This window comes from Falco biarmicus, chromosome 1 (assembly GCF_023638135.1).
Source record: "Falco biarmicus isolate bFalBia1 chromosome 1, bFalBia1.pri, whole genome shotgun sequence".
Classification (NCBI taxonomy): Eukaryota; Metazoa; Chordata; class Aves; order Falconiformes; family Falconidae; genus Falco; species Falco biarmicus.
This window is the reverse complement of record NC_079288.1, coordinates 93,805,463-93,824,539: the sequence shown is the minus strand read 5'-3', so window position 1 is coordinate 93,824,539 and position 19,077 is coordinate 93,805,463. Positions and strand designations below refer to the sequence as shown.

General features: G+C 36.3%; 1 protein-coding gene across 5 annotated transcripts in view; it reads left to right on the top strand.

Moving 5' to 3' along the window:
- KCNIP4 (potassium voltage-gated channel interacting protein 4) overlaps nt 1-19,077 on the top strand; it is a 429,697-nt gene that overhangs the window by 270,868 nt on the left and 139,752 nt on the right. The window contains exon 1 of one of the 5 annotated variants that reach the window (XM_056361838.1): nt 11,891-11,987. The exons of the other annotated variants lie outside the window; for them this stretch is intronic. The gene's annotated coding sequence lies outside the window, so the exon portion shown is untranslated. Of the gene's footprint in view, nt 1-11,890; nt 11,988-19,077 lie in introns of those variants that run through there. 5 annotated transcript variants of the gene reach the window in all.

Below are 19,077 nucleotides of genomic sequence, written 5' to 3'. Positions count from 1 at the left end.
TATGGGAAGAAAGAATCCATAAAAGTTCAGAGAAGGCTTTGAAAAGCTTTTAAACATTTCTAGTGTGATTATCTAAGAATATGTTTTCCAAGGGGGAGTAAGCCAAAATTGTTTGCTAAGCTGTACCACATTTAAATTAAGAAAAAAACGTTCTTGGCCCGACTGTTTATTTCTTCAAGTCAGAGACATTGGTGGGAGTCCATTAGACCGATGTTGAATGCTTCTGGGAAAAAAGTGGTGAAAGCAATTTTAAAGAAACTTAAGAATAACAACGTTAGAAGAAACTTCCATGCAGTGAAAGAAAGAAAATATTTTTTTGTCCCCTGTTACTCTTACAATCTTATGTCTCTTATTTTATGGGTGATAATTTACAGGAAAAAAATGCTAGCATTGCTCTGGAAAAGTAATTTTCCTTTGTATTGTGTGAAGCAGACGACACAGAGAGCGAGCAGGTGTGTTAGTGGACAGATCAGGGGCATCTCTTCCTGATGAAGGTTTCTCCTGAGCTGCACCTGGGCTGTGGGCTGTAGCTCGGAGAGTGTTGGTCTGGTGTCCTCAGTCACCCTGGCCCTTTCTGCAGGGGAAGGGCTGGCTTCAGTAAGGCAGACTGTTACCCAGAAGCAGAAAATTTGCTCAAACAGCAGAGGGACCTTCAGTATCGGAGGTGAGTGAAACTGGTGGATTTGTCAGTCTGTAGCTGATGAGGTGGCCGGCCCTGAGGCCAGCTGGGTGGCATGGCTGGTAGGCAGTTATTGGGAAAACAAGTGAAATAGGCTGGAATTTTCACTGGCAGAGGAAAAGGTGAGATTCTGCATCTCTCATATCTACTTGCTTAGCTAATATGTATTAGGGGGATGGACTAAATCTCCCAGAGAAAAGAAAAGAAGTAAACTCTGGAAACTTCTCTCTCAGAAGGTAACAACTGCATCTGGTTCAGCTATTTTAGGCTGCAGCTGTAGGTCAGTATGGGATCCCTCTAGTGCATTGAGCCCCGAGGAAAGGCAGAATTGGAAGTATTTTTGTCTTCAGTGCTTTGTGTTGGACTGTTCAGGTAAACATAACTCAGCTTAGCGGACCTATCTAAATGTTTAATGTGTTTCTCTGGTTTTGTAGGAGTTCTCTTGGTGGATACAAAGGCAACTGAATTTACCTCAGAAAGGTTCAAAAAAACCCTTGCCCTGGTCTCAAAGTGCAGCAGATGCTGAATACAAGAGAAAGATAGTGTTTCAGGGCTCAGGCTTTTAAAGAAATATTATCAGAAGTTTAATCTAGGAAAATAAGGTGTGCTGTTGTGGAAGAGAAACTGGTGAAAAGGAAGCAAAGCTAGTAACTGAGCTGTGTGTAGTGTATTGATGATGGAGCTGCAGGAGGGAGGAGGAGTAATTTATGGTGCTGCAGTGTATGTGTGAAGTAGAAATACTCCAAGAATTTCTATTTTTTACTTGACGCTTTCAGGGAAGTTACTCTATTGTTTACTAGTTCTGGTGGTGAAAGCTTCAGTCTCTGTAATGGCCTGTACAAACTTAGGTGTGCTGTTTCAATGTATTAGTGTCAGAAAATTTGTTTACATGCTCAGGCTGACTTTAATTAAATTGAAATCTGCTTTAAAAGGATTTAATTAAAGCGAGCCCTCTGCAGACATTTTAATATCTGTTTAAGTTGGCTATATTGCTTTGCTTAGTACATAAATTTATACTTAAGCTATAAACAGATTATGTCTTTTTAAGTTGCAATTTTCAGATGAGATGTTATCTGGAGGTGTGTATCCTCTTGTTATATTGTAATTGCCATCTAAAGTGTAGATTAAGTAAAGATGTTTCAGAAGTGATTTCAATACATTTTGTCATATTACCAGTTCCATAAGCGTTACGTGTGATGTGACTGGTCAGCTGGGAGAAGTCATTATATACTGGATTTTAGGAATTTCTCATGTGCTGGCACTGACATAATTTCTGTTAAAATGGTTTCAGTCCTGTATACAAAACTGGATTTACACAATGGACAGATTCTTAGAGATCTTATACTTTCTGTCTACTAAAGAATTAAAACTTGTTTTGCTAGAAGTGATACCAGATGAAAGGGCTAAAAGGAAGTAAGTCTTTTTTTTCGCCCTGTTCTTCTCAGTAAGATACACAAGGTTGACTGTCAAGAGTGTACCAAAGAGTGGTTCTGAGATGGAGACCTGATAGAAATCAGCAGCCTCAGAATTCCTGATTTTGACTGTTTAATTATACATGAAAAAGTTTTTGCTAGTGAAAAAGTGTGGTTTGTGAAGAACAAAGACAAGACCTCAGAATTTTTATTTTTTTTTCTTAGACTATTTGTGATGAGAATGTCAGGGATGTTGCTAACACATCATATGCAGTGGTATTTATTTCATGCAGAGTTTTAGAATCCCATAAAAGGTTTTGCCTAGTGGCAAGGCACATCTACCTGTCTGAAAGCCTCTGGAGTTATGGCACATTCATAGCAAAAAGAAACAAGAATGGTAGCGTATTATGGAATGTGCTAAATCATATAGGACCTGACAACTCAGGCTCAGGTATCAATTTGTTCATTGTCTATTTTGAGCAATTTGAACTCTTCTTTCCTGTAATAAAAGCCTAAAAAGTGTTTATTTTCCTTTTTGGCTAGAAAAATTTATTTAAGATTAGACCTGCTTCTTTTTTGAAGAAATCTGACATTCCAGATACACAAGGAATAATATGTTGCAGCCCAAACAATTAGTCTTATCCCTGAAAGGATCATCAATAGTCTCACATGCAACCTCAAATGGAATCAAATTGATTATAGTTTATTTGCCATTGTTCTTAGTAATTTAACTGTGCTATTTCATATTCTTGTGGGTATTTTTGTTGTGGTTGTTTTCCCAGAACTATTTACTAAGATATTGGACCACCTTAGAAAAATATAAAACTATTTAAATACTAATAAAATATCAGAAGTTCAAAATTTTCATTGTGTACATCAGTGAAGGGTGTTGTGGTTCTGTAATCCTGGGCTCAGGTGTGCAATCTCTTCTCTCACTGTGCTTCACAATTAATCACTCGGAAAGCAAATAAAAATTCCTTATTGCTCAGGGAAGTAAATATTGTGCAACATCAACACTTAGTGTTAGTTTTGGAGCTATGTAGTGCCCTTGAGAAAAATCAGACAGCAGATCTGCTACCCAAGACTTAGAAAAAATATGGATGTTATGTCAGAAGCTGGAATGGCACATTCCTGCTGCTACATTCTTATATGAGGGCAACGGTGCACTTTCTTTTGGGCTCCCTGTCTTCCTCTGGCTCAGGTGGTATTGGAGCTACAGCTGTGCCTTTCTTCTGAATAAATCCACTTAATCTTCTTGGATGGCCACAGAAAGCTAAGAATAATCTTGCTCTTTAGATGTGACTTTTTTTTGAGCAAGTACACACCTATCCATCATTCATTAAAAATTGATGTCTACGGATGCAATATAGTGTTCTAAACTTTTAAAGAGTTTGGAAACAAAAGAGGAAAAAAAAGAGTAGAAACAGGTGGTTGTTACAGTTGCAGAGGGCTTAAGACTCCTTATTTTACCTTTTAATAAAGAATTAAAGACTGGCTTGGGCTGTAACTAATGGACTCCTACAAGGTTTTTATTGAGTTCTATAGAAATAAAGCAAAACTTATAACAAGATGCAAACTTTCATTAGATGTGAGAGTCTGTTATCTCCACTGTTTCTTTTTTGTTCAATATTTAGCCTAATGACTTCTGTTGCATACATCCATCATTCTCAAGTGCAAAGCCTGTGGCTATGATGGAAGAACTGACTTATTTTGTGAGTCACTATTCTCTCCCAGGGTGAGAAGTATGTATATCTCTGGAGAAAACAGGCTGCCGTTTATCATCTCTCATTAAAAATGTTACTCCATTTTAGGTTAAAGTTCATACCTGAAACTTGCTCACAGCACAACCATAGAAAAAATATATACACACAGAGTTACACAGAGTTATTGTTGTTGTTATTATTATTTATTAAGAAGAAGAAATATTTGCAAAGTTTCAGTTTTGTGGTTTGGTTTATTTTTCATTAATTAAATCTTACTTGACATCTACTTTTCCAATGAAATTGTAAAGAGGAGAACAGCAGTTCCTGTGAAGAGCAGCATGATAAAGAATAAATAAAAATGGCTATGGCTCATCGATTCTCTGTTGAAGATAGCAAAGATATATTATATATTGGAAAATGTAATATATCACAATGTATCTCTCTACAATATATTACAGATGAAGCTTAGATTCCTATGTGAGACTAGAAGAAGCTAGACTTTCCTTTTTACTATAAGCTAGGAATGCAATTTCTTTAAATGTAGAGAACAATATATCCTTTATATTCTTCTGTTGCAATGTACATTCTTCTGTATGAAAAAGCTGGGATTCTGGGATTCACCTTCCCCATTTCTTCAAACTGTTTTGCCCTGACTCTCAGGTATAACCATATATTGACCTCAGAACATCAAAAGTGTGTCACTGGAGTCAGTGTCAAGAAAGGCTTGTAGGACTCTTGTTTAGTTGCAAGGCTGGCAGGCAGTACTTACACAGATGAGTATCAAGAATAATATCTTTTTCAGAATCTTCTGTGCTCGCAGTTCACCATTTTTCATGCTTCATGTGTTTTCCTTATGCTAGATTAATAGTTTACACTGTGGGTGGGTTCCAGTACCTAACTCAAGTCTCTTTTATTAAAAGGTAAACTGTGTACTTCACATACTGCTTTCGACATGGGAACCTTTGTAGAGGATTGAAGCTGGGTTAATTAACATTGATAACATACAGCTGTGGGTTGGCTTCAGGGGCGGTGGGTTGGCCGATGTAGATAAGGTGCAGCTGTGGCTGGTTCTGTTAAGTGGTTGAGCTAATGAAGAGGGAGCAGCCGAGGAAGAGAGAGAAGGAAGAAGCAGAGAGAACATGCATCCTGGGTGAGGAGAGATGAGGAGAAGGCAGCAGAGGGACTGGCATGAAGAATATGTTGGTATGAGATGGTAAAAAGACCTTGTTGTACCTGGCTAGTTTGGAGAGTGCTGTGACAAACCTTGTAGTAGTTCGTTCTTTTTGTGATATCTTTCAAGCACTTGAGTACTGTTCCCATGTATCTTCACCTTTTTCTCTCCCTAAGCTCAACCCTTCCTCACATATCACAGTTTCTAAGCTTATTAATTTCCTTGTCAGCTTGGTCTAATTTTATGTGTGTCTTTATTTGACTAGAACTTGTCAGAGTAATCCAATGGAGGATCCTCGTGCAGCTTGTCACAGTCAACAGAGCAGGGGCAGTTTGTACGATGCACAGTTCAATCTAGTTATTAGGACCTTCTCTGCAGTACTGCTGCTCAGCCACTTATTTCCCAGTCTTTTTTCCTTAAACATGTGATCTGTTTGTGCAGGATTTTTATTGACAATATGCATGTAAAGTGTTAAGTATAAAACTGTCCTATAGAAGATCTTCAGGTGAAACACTAAAGATTGGGAAGTCATAATTTCTTAAAGAATTTTTCTATTCTTTAATATAAATATGGGCAGAAAAAATTCTATAAAAAATATGTTTCCAAAACTGTGGAACTTTCTGAGACACTATTAAACATTCAATTTTGTGTATACATGCGTAAGAGTGAAAATAAAAGCAGGTTAAAAAACTAAAGATTCAATATTACATTGCCAATACCAAAAATATTCTGAGGAAAAAATAATCCCAAATAATAGCAATAAATCCACCAGGTTAATAAGGTAATGGTTAGGTTTTATTCTCATTTATTTTGGTAGTCATTCTTACACTCATTTACAAGCAATTCACGTAAGTCTATGGTTCAACGTATCATAGCATACTCTGCTTTTTAGGTTTTATTGTACTTGTTTTCAGGGGATTCTTTAGGTATTCTCAGTGACTGTACTGACTCGTTTCACTGTAGATGTCCAAACTCCCCTCTGTGTCAGTCATGTGCTGATATAACTCCCTGGTCTCAACTCAAGCAACTCTGCAGAACTTGCCCTCTGTACTAGTACTGCTCCAACATCTCCAGGATATGTCCTCTAGACTCTTTCAGTGGAGTCTTCTTAAACATATAGTCAAAAATGTAAGTTTTTTTTTAATCAACTTATTTTAGCAGAGATGAGAATCTGTTACCTATGTTATGCCACATTATATAAAACACATAGAGTGACTTAAACATCACAGTAATTGCTGTGTGTTTGTTCTGCAAGGAGCTGAGATATCCAGGCCCTATGGATAAGGGTCCAATCTGCCAGCTCACCATTCACCAGTCCTTCCTTTCCCCTCTGTTCCTGGTTTTATAATCCCATGACTTGTTCTGTGGTAGTTTTATTCTGTATCTGCTCATGTACTAAACCAATTCAGTTCAGTAACCTGCATAAAACTACCTCAGCGTAGGAAGTGGTGTGTTCCCCTTCCCTACCCCCGCTTCATGTTGATGGTTAAATAAGTTTACTGTGCAATCAGGCAAGTGCTAGAGCTAATAACAGAGAGCAGGCAGGGTCACACAGTGAGAAGAGGGGGAAGATTGGCATTACCCTTTTTGTAGCAGTGAACCACTTAATCAGCTCTTTTGCAATGTAGAGACTAATTGGTGTCTTGAATTTAGATGTAAAATTTGTCATGACAACTAAGCTAAACAGGTTTAATACTGTCCTGTAGCTTGCTAGTGTATTTTCATTCTATCTTACTTTTGACTTGGCACATCTATTCCTGAGTAAAAGGAAAGAAGCTTTTGTATTTTGAGTGTTGCTTAACCCTTCAGAATACTTTTTCAAAAGATGGTACTAACAGAGAACATCAGATTGGAAAGATGAAGTCATAAACCAAGTGGAAGCTGGCTGTTTTTCCACTGTTGTACTCTGTAAGAAATGTGGAGCTAGAAAATAAATAATCTAAAAATTTGCATAAAAATGATGGAAAGCACAAAGAACTTCCTTGTGTTTCTGACCAAATTCAGGGAATGTTAGACTGAGATTGTACATATTACCTAACTGCAAGTGGAAAAGACAGATAATACAAATGGACACTAGTTTTCTTAGTTAACTGAAATGTATCCTGCTTCTTGAAATTAGACTTGCAAGTATCTCTGAAATTACTTTTAAAATTATTTTGTACTAGTAACATGAACAAAAAAAAAAGCTATTTATTATTGGGATATCAAAAGAAACATATTTCTTACTGCTTTCTTATTTTTTATTTAAGGGTAGTATAGGTAAAATCGTTGTCAGCTCCTATTATGTGATACGTAATGTGGTGTTATAAAAGTACATCTATTGGCAAGAGTTCCCACAGCAATAAATGAGATGCTACCTCATTTCCGTAGATTTAGCACAGGTAATAAATTTGTAGAGAGAGAAAATTTCAAAGAAAATAACTTCTAGCAAATAACCTAAAAAATACAACCTCTCTAAATTGCCTGTTAGCAGTTCAGTATTTACCTAGATTATGCAGGTTATTTCTTCCCGGGCTGCCTTTTAACAAGCTGCCTTTTAACAAGTTTGAAAGAATTCTTTTGATGTGCATTATTACTGTATTCAGCAGAAGGATGAATAGATCAAACTTTTGGCAATAATTCTGAAATTTCCAGTGTTTTCCAATCTCTTAATGTTATGCTCACTTCTTGACGCAATACATTACAATGTTACTAAAAGAAATTTCACTAGTTTTCCCTCAGAGTTTTTAACATTTACCACCCTATTTTGACCATGTAGTTAGTAGAAATGACTGGTTAAATATGTTTTTCATTCCTGATTTTATCTTGGCTTTGATTTAGGAATATGGGGGGTATTATAGGGGTTAATGTCAAAGACTCCTCTCACTTTGAATCCAGTCTTTGTGAGTGGCCTTGACAATGTTTAAGGAAGGTGTAGAAGAACATAAAAATCATGTTACCAGCACTTTCCCAGTATTCCAGGCCCAAAGGATGTGTGTCTTCGGGACTTCTAAAGTTAGAAGATACCGCCTCACTGCATTTATGTGTGGAGGTCTGCTTTTTCTTCTGTTTTTTTTCTTGTAAATTTTTAATCTCTACAGCTGTCTCTTGGCGTGGAGTTCCACAACATAATTAACTAATGTTTGAAGAATAACATATTTCTGTTTGTTTTGAACTTTTTACCAGTTTAGCCCACAAAGCTTCATAACAAATTTCACAAGCTTCACCACTCATATGCGTACTTGAAAATATGGGTGGTTTTTACCTGGAATGTACATAGAAACATTTTAAAATAAATTGGTCATGTTTTACTTGGAAAAAGCTCTATATGAAACTTGTTGGCACTGTGGTTTTCCATGTTTTTTCATTTTTTACTGTGTTTTTATATTTTTAAAAATATAAAAACTAAATATTGCTGCCAGTGAATCCTAAGTTTCCAGTATAACCTGTTTTCCAGTGGGAAGAATGTTCATTTGGAAAATATCTAGAAGCACTACTATTCAAACTTGTGTTAATATATACTTTTTAACAAAATCTTCCCAAAGTTTTCTTTTTTTTTTTTTTTTTAACAAAACCTTCTACAACCACCAGGAATGTAAGTCCACTGTCAATTTCTGTTGAAACCACTACTGTAAATGGTTCTTGTCTCTGACAAGTACTGTTATCACCATAATGAAATCTAAGCTTTAAGCATGTATTACTCCTTTGAAGGATGCATGAACAACCTGTTAACACCAAAAACTAAGCTTGCTCTCTAGGGGGTTGCACACTGCCAAAGACATTACTCCTTTAAAACTGTGCTTAGAAGTCTTTGTCCTGACAGTTTTTTATTTATAAAAAAAAAAAAAAAGGTTTTAAGGAAAAGCTAACAGTTTCAAATGTGCCTTATGTGCCTCCAAATGTTTTCCATAACTTAGGTATTTTTTTAATTAGAAAGAATTAAATCCATTTCATGTTCTGAGAAAATGTCTAGAACAGTTTTTGTTTTCTTATGAAGTCAGAAGCTTTACAGACTGCAAGTACACAATAGCTAAAAAACCCCTATATATACTGCAACTTTTCTTGGAAAATGAAGTAAGAGTCTAGGAGTTGATTTCCTACGTATTACTTATGTTACTTAATATTCTAACTCCTGCTTTGAAGATACTCTGCAAAACACCTTCAGAGCTACCCTTTAGGAAGGAAGGCTAATCTTTTATGTCATGACTACGTAAGGTGTGAGTGACTGGCTAGCAAGACTGATGTGACCTCTAGTGTATTGTTCTGCTTTTATAATCCTTTCACTTTTTCCTTTTGTTTTCTACAAATTTTTACATTTCTCACTATGACTGAATTTTACAGGGTTATGTGAGGCAAAGTTATAGAGGTAGGTGGGTTTAACCTGCACAGCTGTGCTGCCAAAAGTTATAACCATGGAAGCTGTTATACTGACAAAAATGTTTTTGTGCTGTTTCACTTGGGAAGTGAACTGTGGCTATGACTGCCTGCTCTAGCAGAACAGCGGGGCAGCTGTGGCTGGATTAGCAGGGCTTTGTCTGTGCTGTACATCATACAGCTACATGAGTGCAACTGTTTGGGTAGGTGAAGTATAACGTCTAAATTCTAAGCTCTCTGGACCAGAAATCATGCCCACCTCCCTCCTTCCTCTTCTTACCTCAGCCCCCCTCAATAGTCCCTGTAAACCTTTGAGATGCCTACTACTGCCACTAATGTTCATGAGACCAAGGAATCCTTACTGCAAAAGCTGAGAATATGAACCAAAGGAAGTAGCATTTTACAACACAGCGTGCATATTGAAATACTATTACCAGCAATGGATGGTAGAAGTTAAGACCAGAGTGAAAATAGGATCCTTACCCAGGATAACTCATGTTGCGACAAATTTAAATGCAGATGATGTCCTGTAGCTATTTCCCTAGATTTTTATTTTTTTTAATTCTTTGCAAAACCAAGACAGCTCTCAATTGCCACTGCATGCATTTATTGTAATGTTCAGGAAGCTGCTGAGAAGAAATAGATAGTGTCGCTACCTGGTTGACCCTTGAGGTTACTTGATACTCGTGTAACTTGTGTGTGTCAGGGAAGGGGTCCATCAAGGGTATCACCTAGTTAGTTTAGGGTTTCGGTGTTTTGTTTTGTTTGTGGTTTTTTTTTTCTTAATGGGAGCCTGTCTTCCATGTGACGTGCAGAATTAAACTATAACTCAGGATAGGTTATAAAGCAGGTATTTCACTCACTGGCGGGCATCAGGGTGGATAATTCCAAAAGCACCTGCTGCCCCGACTTCTTTGTGCATGTGTGGCTTAAAGTATACATTCATACATATTCAACAGATGCCCGAGAATAGGTTGGTTAGGATAATTATTCTACCAAGAAGTCATTACCGTAAGTTTCCTCCCATTTGCACTTGCGCACTATCTCCTGGCAGTAGTCACGGGGGCCATTAAGGATGAAGGTTTAGTAGTCTCCCTCGCTCTGAACTTTTCACCTTCACTCTTTGTGAAGGCTCAGTCGTGTCTTGAGTTTCTTCCAAACCACAAAACAGGACAGATCCAGTTTTCCTATCTCAAGGCACAGATGTTCGCATACCAGTGTCGTCTTATTGGCACACAGGGCATCCCAGGTCCACCTTATCAGTACGAAGGGCCTCAGGACTGGGCCTAATTTGCAAAGTCATACTGTGAGCTCCTCACCTCATTTGCAAAGTCACACTGTAAAACTCCTTTTTGTGCACACAATGAGAATTTTAATTATTCTAAGTTTTCTATATCCTATTAATCTAGTTACTTCTAAGCTTTCTATCGCATGTTACGACCATCAATGGAAACATAGGCACACAATTTTTGTTGCACCTTGAATACCTCTCGGAAACCTCAGAACTGACATCTGAAAGTCATTAATTGCCATCAAGGTTACAGAAAAGTTACTGGAATCTGACATACTAGACTGCAAGATTAGTTTTTTTTCACCCCAGGTGAGGTTCTTGCACGTGCTTAGTGTTGCAGTGTACAAGGGGAAGCAAGAAGAGAACACTCTTGACCAGAAATCTGAAGAGGAAGTGCTGACATACTGAGGTGGAACAGCTATTTTTGGTGCTTTAAGACCAGCTAAATTGATTTCACTGTGTGCTCTGGGAAAGCGGTCTTGAGCAAAAGAACCAGAAAGGCTATTTGGGACCTTTACCACTTAGGTTAGGATTACTGTTCTGGCTAGAATACCACCTTGGGTTGTAGATTAAAGGAAAACAATACTTCCATTTTCTGTTTCTGGATTAGTGTTACATAATTCATTCTTCTGTCGACCACTATTAATTTATAATGTTGTGTTAATTTGGGATGTAAAAATAATACATGAATTTATCAACTAATTCTGCCATTGTGACCTTTATTATTCAATTTTGATTAATTTATAATAACTTCCATAGTATTTTTTTTGAATGCTGATATTTGCTCACTCATTAGTTTTCAGGAAATCTATTAAGACAAACCTGATTTATTGTTACTGATGGCAAAATAGGTCAGTAGCTTCAAAAATCTAAAACAATAAATTCAAGAAAATTCTAACCTACCACAAAGGCTTCATGCCTGGAGATTTTAACAAGGAAAAAAGAAATCCAAAATCTCACTTCATCCTCTTTCCGCTTCTAAATAGGACATTTTAACTTAACTGATGTTAAGGATATAGTAACATTAGGTATACTCACAGTCATAAATTTTGTAGTGTTCCCTGTAACAGTCTTGGAATCGATAGCTAATTCTCAATTAGTTAAATAATTGATCCTTATATTAAAGACTCCCTAAGGCTGTGATTTTAGTTCAATTGCCTCTTTTCTGTCTCTGTGCCACTGTTTTATTGATTTACTTGAAGTATTCAAGAGATTAGATGGGCATAATTTTTTACGTCACAGAAATATCCTGGTCTGACCTTATTCAGAGATTATGTCTTCCTACCTCTACACAGCACAGTCCATAAAATTTCCCTTGCGAGTCTTGCATGCTTTATCTTCAGGCTTATTGACTCTACTACAGTAAGGGCGCCTCAAGGTAAAAGATTCCTCCTTGTCTTAATTTTGTTGAACTTACAGAATCTTTTTTTTTTTTTTTTGTAGGTGAAAACCTATTTTTTCTGAAAATGTTTGAATATGTAACCATAATACTTTCTACTCTGCCTTAACTTTCCCATACTGTAGTTTCTATCAAATTTTAATATTTTCTCCCTGGTGATAAGCTTGATTAACTAATGAAAAAATATTTTTAAGCGTCTTACAAATCACTGTCAAGCTCATGCTATATTGATGATCTTCTAAGCTTTTTGGAATGATGCAATCAGAATAAGCCCTTAAAGTATTTTATTTTACAAGTATTTATTCAAAAGCTGTCTGAATTATGGTTTATATTGATGACACAAGGAAAAAATTCAACTTGTTTATCACAATCCATTGTTCTTAATGTTGCAGTTACAGATTGATGTGTTTACTTATTGGAACTTGCTCCTGAGGGGGAAGCATCACCCTGCAATGCATTTGGCTTTCTCCATTGTCATCCATTCTTTGTCATCTGTTCTCATGCACTATGCTAAGATGAACATCTGTATTATGGGATGTTATAGACTGTATGTATGGTGACAAAGCTTGTGCAGCATGACAGTATGGTGCTTCCAAATACAGTTTAATCTGGAAGCTGAAAAATGCAGTGAAAAAAAAGAAAGGGGGTGTATGGGACCCTATACTTCAACTTTTAATAATTAAATATTTTTTCTGATACTACTTTTCTCCATGTAAAATGATAGTCTCTATTGAAAATAGATCTGATTCTGCTAGTTCATGCTTTCCAGTTTTGACAAACCATATGAAAACCTGTAAAGAAAATACATATTATTTTTTCTTGATCCACAAAATTAAAAGTGTGTAGCCACATCATATTTTGTTTGTGCACAAAACAAGGGGAAAGGGAATGAATAGAAAATGAATAGAAAAGGAAAAGAATAAAAACACACCCAAGGTGCTTATGATTAACCAGACTAGGTGAAAATACAAACATAAAATCAATACAATTCCTGTTAATTAAAGTACTCTTTCTCTGTCCAGTGTGTGTGTTTTTAGCTGTGATCATACATGAAGTATTTTATTCCCCTATGCTTTCCTGTAAATTTCCAAGTGGTCATTTCCTTTGTCTCTTCTTTCAGTGATCTGGCTGAAGTTCACAGTTCTGTTTTCTTTCTCAGGGAAATGTTTCTACTTGTACCTTCTGTGAGTCATCATATACTGAAAAGCTAACTAGTTGCTTTGCCATCAGTCTGAAGAGTACTTATAGCACCCAGATCAGCTGGAGGAGCAGTAGATATTGCAAAGTGATGTTTGTTGGTTAATTACAATTACTGTTCATCACTTCTATATCACTATCTTGAATTTTTAACCTCTTATCATATTAAGAATGACAAAAATAACACCTTTATTTCCTAGGATTTCTTTGTGGTATAATCCAATAAATACTACAGTAGACATGGGTCTTGAGAATGGACCTTTATCAGAAAAGGGGTCGATGAACTTGTTCGAGTAGGAAATATATAGATGGAGAAAGTACAGCAAGGAGAAAAATACCACAGGGAAAAAAGTAGCTTATATGACAAGATGGGTTACAAAATTGAGTGTAGATAGCAGCAGAGATGATAGCCTGGTAGATAATAGCATTAACTATGCAATAGACAGCACTGTTTCAAGTAAGTGCAGAATTCATGGATAATGAGTGAACAACAGAAGGTAACTTAAGTTATAGGTAGATACCAAAGTGTATACAAATTAGGTAATGTTTAAGGATTCTTCTTGTAGCTCTAGATAAAAGCTTGATCTCTTTTGGAGTCTTGCCAACAGCTGCTCTTCGACCATGAACAAAAGTACCCTGGTCATCGGTACAAAGAACCGGAGACAAAGCCACTTTGACTTTGGACAGATCTTGGATCCCAGGCTTAATGCAAATCAGACAAATAATACCTTACTTACACTTATATGAAAAGTGTATGTAAGCTTTTTCTTCCTTTTGAAAAGGGAGAAGTGGCTTTTTTGCTCACTAATTTTACTTCTCTACGTTTGGTTTTTTGTTTTTGTTTCCCCACGTGACCGTATCGGTATTTTCCCTTTGTATTGTCCTAACACGTTGGGAGAATGTCCATAAATACCTACAATATTCTTGTCTTTCTGATTTATGATTCCTTTATTCTAAACTTCCTCTGAAACTGCTTCCCTGCCCTGTGTTGACAATTAGCAATATGCTATGGCATTTTCTATCATTCCTTTCAAAACTGTCCCACAGTTCCTGTGCCTACTTGCATGCAACCCACTGACTCCTCTGAGTAACCCAGAGACCTCATCTTCTCTAGCCACGGTCCTAGGCAAGGACTAAGCTTGCCTGTTATAGAAGTCCTGTGTACTGGGGAAGCAGATCTAAGTCATTAAAGGATATTTGTTTAAAATGCTTCATGCTGTTGGCTCCTTTGAATAGCAACTGAGAATAAGGATGATGGTCATGTTCTTCTGCGTCACATTGTGTTCTCAGTCTCCTTCAGCCATGTTTGTGCCCCATCAGAGGGGCAGCGGGACAGCAGAGATTGGCAGCAGTCTCAGACCCTTCATGTGGGGTCCTGCTGTCCTGTGCTTGCCACACCAATGGCCAACATCTAGTCCTTGCAGCTGGAGAACAGGAATGCTTAAACTCAGTTTCTGAAGTAGTAGCCATTTAAGAAAAGAAGATGTCTTTTGAAAGAGATAGTAAATAAAGAAAAATTATGCTAAGGGTATGCATGATGAAACCAGACTGAATGAAATATTTTCCAAAAATGACTGCAATTGAATATGGTTATTGAATGTGGTATCAGTAGCTGTAGTATCTATAGCAGCATCAATCCAAGAGAAGGAAGATTACACAGGAATGTGTGAACCTTGCACTGAAGCCTTCCTGCTTTTTTCCTTAGCTTAGCAGACATTAAAGGTATTTTGGGGGACAACAGACTTTTCTCATACCTGCTCAGAACTTAGAGGAAAATGCCAAGGATCCCTGTGAACTTCACCATGCCTTGAGGAGTTATTGTATACTATAAGACTTATTTAAAAAAAAAAAAAAAAAGAGAGAAAAGAAAAAAAAGCCATAGTCAACATGGAGGGAAAAAATAAGGAATTACTAATTCTAGCTAATAACCTAAAGGTTGCCTTCCAAATCTATATAAAGATCAGAAGAAATATGAGACTAAATCTGTACAGACATGGACTGATTAATAGCACAACAAAAATCAGGTTTCCTTTTTCTTGAAATGCTACTCTCTTATTTTTTAAAGACACCCTAATTATTAATCAGAGTTGAGTTGTTCTTTTTTTCTTTCCCTTTATCATAAGGGAACACTGATATATTCATCCTGCCCCTCTGTTTATTATTCCATTTTTGGAATCTGAAACAAAACATTCATATCTTCCTCCAGTGCTAGTTCTCAAATTAGTGCTGTTTAGTAATGTGAAAAAGGTTCCATTTGCCCTTCACAACTCGGTGAGCTGTAAACACTGAAGTAATTGAGCCACCCACGTCCTCGTCTGCAGGTGATATGAGTGATGGATTTTATTACCATTTAATTAAATTGCAAATGTTATGCTAAACTGAAATTTCTGGCAAAAGTTGAATAACTGGATTAAATTACACCCTTGTTTAAAAGCAATAAATAAATAGTTTGAGTAATCTGGAGAAAATATATTATTCAGCTCTCTTGAAGCAATTAACCTATGTGCCACTGGTTTGTTTTTTTGGTTTTTTGGGTTTTTTTAAATATCCCTCAGCAAACATACTGAAATTTGAGGCTGTTGCAACATTAATTTCACACCTTCCTAGTTTAGGTTAATGACTTCTGATTATAACAATGAAGATTCATTCATTCTGTAGCAGTAAAGAGATAATTTAGTTTTGTAACAATTGCAAATGACTAAAATTAAATTTTATATTCATGCATTAAGATTCAGGGAGGGCTGTCATAACTTCTGTTAATGAAAAAGTTTCTGTTTCAGTTTGGGGAACACTGAATGATTCGGCTTACTCCCATTTGCTTATATGGATGTGTGCCTAACAAGTCTACTTATGCGAAAGCCATTTGATAAGACTTTGTTTGGAACTAAATATTTCCAGTTAAAATTTATAGCTGTCAATAGAAAAGTCTGGATACTGCAATGAATGCTACAGCCAGCTGGAAAGAGGATGATTATTCTGATGGGAAATGGAAAGTAGTAGGGCTCCAAAATGACGTTTTTCATTTGAGGGATGTTACAAAAAAAGAGTGGAAAAATACAATTTTCCTGGTTGCAAAATAAAGATGACTTAAAGACTGGGAGGGGGAGTGTATTTCCATCCAGGATTCTTATTCTTTTCTACGATTAGAAACAAAAGCAACAAAAAATAAAAAGCATGCACTTGTGGGTGGAATAGGGGGGAATCAAACACCTTCTGCAGCTGCTGCCTTCATTCAGCTCTTCCAAGCTGAAAGCCTGTACTGTCATTTCTGTAGGTATTGTTTTCCAAATGTTAACCATTTGAGGATTATTATTTATTTTTAAATCAAGGTGATGACCCACAGAACATAATTTTAAGTTAAAATATTTTCTTTGGGGCTTCATCTTTTTGCTAAAGCTCTTTTAAGCATAAGGAAAAAAAAAAAAGGTTGCAAGTGCATGCTTATTGGACAAAGCCAATATTCTATTTCTAAATGGCACTGAAAGTGAGGGAATTGTGATTTCATTTTTGTAATTGTGTATTTTAAGTTGTTTTAAGACATTCAGTCTTTAATTTCATACTGAGCTCTCTGAATAACTGGAGTTATTTTGTTGTTATTTAAGTCCTCTGAATATTCCCTGGGCTCACATGACTTGTAACTGATACTATATTAATGAGGAATAGAAGGTATTGTGCACACGTGTAAATGAAGGCCAGCAACAAAAAAAAAAAAGTAAGTGCTTTGTCTTCTCTTGTTCTAAACTTCAATCCATTTTAAAGAAGTCTGATTGTTCAGATATCTGAATGCTGAGCACTTCTGAGCACCAACTCTTTAATGCTGGCTGTACCTGGAGAAGCAAAAATATGTGGGACTCCAAATAGTTTATAGAAATGAAGTTCCAAATCACAATAGTTTGCAAATCTCTGCTATATGGTAGAATTTGGGGGAGCTGGGAAGTCTATCTTTTTCTAAGTGAAATAACTGTAATTATTGTGTGCTTTTGTATGCTAACCACAAAATTTCTGTATACGCTTAGAAATAGCTCTAAAAATGCTAGATTGCACTGTTGATATACCCAACAGTCACAGTTTTTAAACAAATAACAATATGTTAAAGAAGCACAATGGGTGTTGGCAGAAACAAGTTAAATTTCTTATTGCAGCTTAGTCACTTGAAGTATTTAATCTTCTTATCTCTAATTTCATACTTTTTTACAAAAGATTTCAATGAGCTTGCTAATGATAACTTTCCTTTTAGGTATTTCTTTTTGTGAAATTGTAGCTACGTGATGTGGTATTTAGGCAATTTTCTAACTGAACTGAAACTGCAGGGGAAAGGAATAACAAGATCAGTAGTTACTGTAATCCAACAAGAGACCTGGGCACATACAGGTTAGTCTGTGCAAAACTACACCTCTAAACATGTTTTCTGTGTGGGCTCTACATGCCTTCTTAGACAAGGAGACCAGATACAGGGTCAAATAATTGTGACACATAAAATTGCACACACACGTATTTATTTATTTTTAATTAACATGTGGAATGTTTATGGACCTCATTTTTATATCCATAATGCCTGTTAGATGCTTTGGAGTGTCAGCTGGAAAACAGGAGACAGTTCAAATTAAGATCTGGCGTTATTGTTTCAGACTGTAGAGACATCCATACAAATAATATACTGCCTAGTTGTACTGTGTATGCCATGAAGTCTCCTGCACCCCATAGGTGTAGGCAGCTCTGCAGTTCTCCCCCTGATTTGGGAGAATTAAAAATTGTATGATCTAGCTCAGACGAAAATTTTAAACTCAATGCTGCTAGTAAAGCGGTAGGTGTTGTGCAGCCTTATTACCAGACTCACTAGACAAGAAAATGAAAGATAACAAAGACATGGTTCTAGTCTAGTGAACATGCCATAAAATGGAAGGAAAGGTCCTGGGTGTTTACATATTCCAGGTTACCCATTTCTAAGGAGCTCTCATTAATAAGATTGAACTGAGGCCTGCTTTTGCTTTTCTAGAAAGTTAAAAAGCAGAAGCAAAGAGCCTAAGCTTTTCTCAGACCTTGCTAGAGCAGGACAGCTATGATACAGAGGAGCAATGATAGATACTCTGATTCCAAATATGCGAAGGACAAAGAAGGGTACTCATCACTCTGAGATACCAGACTGGTTTTAGAATGCAGTGGCAATTAAGTCTCCAAACCCATTAATTCTGATTTGATTAGTGTGTTTTTTCTTTTTAACTGGATGGTTATTTTTTAATTAATAACTAGACTTAGATTGGCTAGCTTCGCAAAGATTGTTGAAAAACCATTGGAGAGTAATAATTGTTAAACTATGTTGTCCTATAATAATGTAGTGGCAAACCAACATATACTTTTTGCTTTCTGAATAAATTTCTATACATGCTTCTATGAACAGTTGTTACAGCTACTGTTGCTAACTGTAGTTAGATGCTACATAGATTAGTCTAGTAGTCTGAAAGTCTGTGTAAATTCTTGCAAGTATTGTTTACTTCAAATGCTAAGTTCTTAGCTTACATTTTAACTGCTACTGTAGCTAAAAAAGCTCATCTCACTGTACATACTAGAAATGGTCAGAATTCTGAATATTGCATGCATACCTGATTTGGTGGTGGTGTGTTTGTTCAAATCCACTAAGATTAATCAAACTAGAACATATCATGAATTAACCAGTAAGCATTTTGAAACAAAAATTTAATCTAAACTTCAGAGCCTAATATTTTCTTAAATTAGCTAACACCTTTCTTTCTGTAAGCTTCTTCCCATTTTTGAAGTTGCTTTAAGACTCAAAATCAAAAGTCTGATAGTACTCAAGCTTTTCAAGGAATTATCATGTTTAGGAATTAATAAAAAGTTCAGTGAAACCCAAGGC